We start from the raw sequence: 5,635 nt of genomic DNA on the forward strand, positions 1-5,635 counted from the left end.
TTTCTTTGACCTAAATATCTTCATTATTTCCTAGATTTCATTTGTCTTTCTAGGGCATACCCCACCTCCTTCAGCACCTCCTCATTCCTGAAGAAAGGCATTTCCTGTCACCTTTTCATACAAGAAGCCTGTTACCTTGAAATAGGAAAAAATCCATTCCATTCTGAAAAGGTGTTGTGCCATGTGACTTAGTTATTCATTACTTTGGTTAGGGAAGGGCAGGGGGTGAGGTATAATAAACTAAGAGAAAATGCAAGTGCAGAAAGCTCAGAGGGTAAGGAAACAGGAGACCTGTTGCCCAAGAGCAATCCAAGGTGCCCTTCCAGGTTCAAAGCTGAATTCAAGAGATCTGACTCATGGTGGTAAGCACAAAGGTGGTGGGGAGTGGAGGAGAGAGAGTTAAGCAGCTATAGGTAGAACTGAGCTTGGGTTAAATAAATAAATAAAAGGAAAAAAAGGAAAGCAAGAATGATATACTAGGATAAGATAAGTGATCTTTAGAGTATGAACTAGAGTAGTTGAAAGATGATCTCCAAAGGATCATATGTACCACCAATGAATACTAAGATTGCATAGGCCAGCAGAAGTTAATGGGAGGGTAAATACTTTAGGATTAGATTAGTCGGTTAAAGGATGAAGTAATTTCTTATCTGGACTGCTACAACAGCTTTCTAAGTGCTATCCCTGCTTCAAATCTCCCCTCACTCCAGTTCATTTTCCACAAAGCTGCTAAAGCGATTTTCTTAAAGCCTAGGTCTTAATCACATCATCCAGCTCCCTCCATAAACTCCAGCTTCCTATTACTTCTAGGATCAAATAAAAACTCTTCTTTTGCACACTGAAAGTCCTTTGTAATCTGGCCCGGATGGGGTGAATGGATTCCAGAAAAAGGCCATGCTCTTGGTAGCAACTCAGTATCTAAGTAGGCCCCAGTAAGAAACAAACTGACCTTGTAGAATAGCTTGTACAGACAGAATTATAATGTAGAGACCGAACTATCCTGTAGACACCCACTGTCACTTTATACAGTTTGGGGTTAAGCTATAGAAGTCAGCTCCTGAGGCTATGTTGTATGAACAGGATCACAAAGACCAACTGATTTACTGACACAATTAGCACAGTTAGAGGACATTCTTTGGGATCTTTTAGTCAGAAAAAGTCCCACCTTCCCCCTTGTTAGTTTTGAGTTCATTAGGAGCTTTGCCAATTGCTAAGCATGACAATAAAGTTATGCCCCTTGACTTGAAAATGATTAGAGCCTTTGAATTCATTCCCAATGACTCTCCTTTATGATTTGTTGTACCTCAACAATTTTTCCTTCCTCCTTTCCAGGCTCCTCCAAATACTCTTCAGTTAGCTATGGTGGTCTCTTTATCCACTACTCTCTACTTTCCAACTCCTTGCTTTTCCAAAGACCATTATCTATGCCAATATTATTCTTCCTCACCAATCTCCTAGGACCTTTGGCATCTTTCATAATTCAGCTCAAATCCACTTGCCTCAGAAGTCTTCCCCAGCTTCTAATGCCTTTCCCCTAAGATTGCCTGTCCTTTATACTCTATATATCTTAAATGTACATAGTTATTTGTATGTTATTATCTTCCCCTCATTCATCTGTCAGCTCCTTGAAGGAAGAGACATTGCTTTTGTCTTTATATCTACATCATTCAGCTCAGTGCATAGAAGATGGTTGTTGAGTTGTGTTTTGTTACCCTATTAGTGATTTTCTTGGGAAAGATACTGGAAAGATTTGGAGTTCCATCAAAAATTACAGTTAAGTATTTGGAGGAGACTGAAAAAATAGAAAGGGCCAGGTTACAAAAGACTTTAAAGTTCCTTTACAGAATGGGGAAACTGAGGCAAACAGTTAAATGACTCAGAGTCACACAACTATTAAATGTCTGAATTCATGTCTTCCTGACTCCAAGCCCAGTTCTCTATTCACTATGCTACCAGGTCATCCCACTGCTTATTAAATGGTTATTCATCTGCTAGGTTATTGATTGGTTGCTCAAGGAGGAAGAAAAGAGATGGGCTCTGAATTTCATTAGAAAGATGAAAATAGTTGAAATATTCAGGAGGGGGAAGAGAGAGCAAGGAGACGCAATGGATTTAAAGCATGAAGAGCAGATGCTCTCAGTATAAAAAGTTCAAACAATAATTTCTGGTCACTAATCATTCTATTAACCATATTAGCATGTAGTTAATAAAAGGACTCATTGACACTCTCCAATGTCAAAAATCCTTCATGAATCCCACTCAATGCTGAAATGCCCTTGGAAGAGTGGGTATTCCTGGGGGGTGGGGTGCAATCAGCTCTGACTGGTTCACAAATAATGAGAAAGATTGAACATTACAATAGGAGATAGATCTATTCTAATGAGGGACTAGGGGGGACATGATTTTGATTCCTCTTTGAATTCCAAACCATCCCAGTTTTGGACAATCTAATCACAGAATGTATCCTCACCCAAACCTGAGTAGAACATAATGGCTTCCCTAACTGGGTAGGATAGGAATAAAAGTGAAGAGAAAGTCTCATTATCAGTAATGTCCTTCAGATGCTGGCTTGACCCAGTAAAGAATAAGGCTTCAAAAAGGGACAAATCCCGTGTCTCCCCAATATTAACAATTAGTTATTTAATTATATTTCCTTCAAGCAGGTAGCAGAACAGTTTTGTATCACTTATCCTTTCTGCCCAGGTGAATGAATGATTTATTTCAAATTCCACTGAGGATACTTCCTAACTGTGTGACTATGAATAAGTCACAGTCTTTCTTAACTCAGTTTTCTCATTTGTAAAATGGAAATAAGATAACAGCTTGAAATAGTGGATACGGTGCTAGCCTCTCCAAGTTGGATTCATGTCCCAGTTCTTATAGGAACTGGTCGAGTGACCTGGGAAACAAATTAACATCTTGCATACCTCAAGGCAACTAATTTTCTAAGACTATAAATTACAGGATGATTGTTGATCTGCTTTGGTGGTAGTATTTCTTACACAGAGATTCTAATACAAAGGAAATCATAAATCTAGACAGCTCTCCCCTTCCCTACCCCAAGTACCTGGAGCATCTACCTCATAGAATTGTTATGAGGTTCCAAAGGACTAAGCAGATGTAATAAGTATATTGTCTAAATAAAAATAACTCAAATAGTATCATGACAGAGAGATGGCTGGAACACCGAACTTGTAAAAAGTGGGTTTAAATTAACATTAACTATGTGACTATGAATATGTCACAACCTATTTATGCCCCAGCTTCTTCACTTGTAAGATAGGGATGAGAATATTTAAAATATCTATATCACAAGTAAAAGAGTTTCAATATTAAAGAGATACATAAATATCAGCTGTTATAATAATTATTATTATGTTTCTAGTGTTTGGCACACTATTTTGCACATAGTAAGAGCCACAAATAAATGTTTCATTCATTCATTCATTCTGGTGTCTAAGCAGAATTGTTCTACGTCTCTCTGTTATCTGCTAAAGTCTTGGGAGCTGAGATTTTTATGTTTTATTCTTTATCTTTCTTTTTTCTTTAATAAAAATAATGAGATTCTTTAATCATGTGCCTCTTCACAGTATGTTCTACCATATGCTTTTCCTCTTGTCATTGAAGAAGAGCAAAAGAATTGGTGCATTTGACCTTGAAGAAAAAAATGGAGGGGGAAGGGAAATGGGAGGGGATAAGAAGGGCAAAAAGACAGCAGGCAGGATGCCAAGGCTTACTCTGTACCTTCCTTACGATTCTTGCTGCCACCTCCTCCATCTCCAATCCTTCCCTGCTGACCTTGCCCTTCTGCCCACAAGTTCTCTCCTTCCCTGGTATCTGTCCTGCTGGGAACTCCCCCCATGAGGCAACTTCTAAGTGAACCCAGAAAAACTGGGTGGAGGAGAAGGGAATGGTCTCTGCAGGTGTAGCCTCTTCCTGCCCTGTTCCCACCATCAGGTTGGGAAGTTTCCAACATAAACACTGCAGGGGCTGAGCTGGGGGTGGCGGCTTCATTTGTATTCAATGTCTTGTTCTAGTGGTTACCTGCAAAGGAGTCAGAATGCACAAATCAGCAGGCAACGCTCTCTGCCAGGGGGCAAATCGAGCAGCTTTCTGCCCCTAAAGTTTCAGGAATTTTCAGGTTCGTCCTGGTCCCAAGGTCTCAGAGTTGGCCTCTCAAAGCCTTAATGTATCAACAAGAAGGTAGTTCAAGGTTGGACCAAACCGCAGCAAGGTGACTTTGGGTAGGGTGTCACAATGAGTCTCTTCCAGTGATCAACAATTCACCACTGGCATTGGTGCCCTTCCCCTATTAGGCATAAGTCCCCCACTTTTCACGAAGCTGTCCCTTGGGGATGGGTCCCCTCTATATAAAAACCATTCAAGTTTCTGCTGTGTCATTGTCCTGGGAAAAATCCGTGAAACTGTCACTTACTACTCTTTGTAGGAGGAAGAAGGGAAAGCAGCCCGTGAACCAGCTGAGTCTCTTAGCTGAGGAGGGAGAGGAGATGATAGGAAAGGAAGAGCCCAAGCTCGGGGCTTCTGAGAGCTTCCGGCGGGATTTGGGGATGCCACCCAGGAAAGCATTTCTGTCCCCTGAGAAAGGCTTCCCTCCACCCAGGGAAAGGTAATGTAGTTCAGGGCAGCCCAAGCAGGAAAAAAAAAAAAAAAAAAAAAAAAAAAAAAAGGCAAGTGAATCTTGCCTCCTAGGAAGGCCCTAGGTTCCTGCCCGGCCAGTACTGTCACTGAGACACCATCTGATCTGCCCATGTTGTCACCAGCCTGTACGGCAGGAAAGAGGGCAGCGCCATTTGATCCATTTGGGAGCTTCCTGGTGTGGTAAAGGTGGTGACTGGAGGGAAGGGGTGGGGGTTGTTCTGTGGATCCTTGGGCACCCTTGCACTCCCTTACCGAGTGGCATATTCCCGCAGCGCGCAGGAATAATCTCCAGAAGGGTTGGGACCAGGCCCCGGCCTGGGGGCCTAGAGAATGGCCAGGGCCGCAATTCCCGGGGTGGGGAGCACGGAGGTTACGGAGGGCAGCAGGTGCAGGGAGCGGTCAGAGAGGACCTGGAGGGGAGGGAGAAGGGAGGAAGGCAGCAGATGGGGGCGGAGCCCCCAGGGCAGAGTCCCCGCAGTGGAGAAGCGTCCTGGGGTGACCTCCTCCAAGGGCCTGGGAGGTGGAGGGTGGAGGAAGAGGAGGTAGGGAGCGGAGAGGGGGAGAGCGAAGGAGGGAGGGAGAGAAGGAGGGAGGGAGAGGAGGGAAGAGTTCGCAGCCAGGAGGCCCACTCCCATCCCCCTCAGCCCGCTGAACGGGACCGCGGTGCGTCTGCAAGGTGGCAGCTCTTACTGCGGCAACCACGGCTTCGGCCAAGCAAGTCCAAAATCCTCCACTCAGGTGTCTCTCCTCCCCCCTCCTCCCCCTCCGGGGCCCCAGCTAGGGGGAGGATCCAAGCTCCGGGGAGGTGGGCGGGGGATGGGGAGAGAGGGGAAGAGCTCTCACCGCTGTCCCTCTTCCCTCCTCCCAGCTCTCTAGCCCCTAAACATTCCGGTTCTCATCCGCTCCATTGTGCCAGCCCCGTGCCCGCCCCTTCGGGCAAGAGACTCCGCCTTCCTCGGACTGACAATTGGCCAGC

This window comes from Sminthopsis crassicaudata, chromosome 4 (genome assembly GCF_048593235.1).
Source record: "Sminthopsis crassicaudata isolate SCR6 chromosome 4, ASM4859323v1, whole genome shotgun sequence".
Classification (NCBI taxonomy): domain Eukaryota; kingdom Metazoa; phylum Chordata; class Mammalia; order Dasyuromorphia; family Dasyuridae; genus Sminthopsis; species Sminthopsis crassicaudata.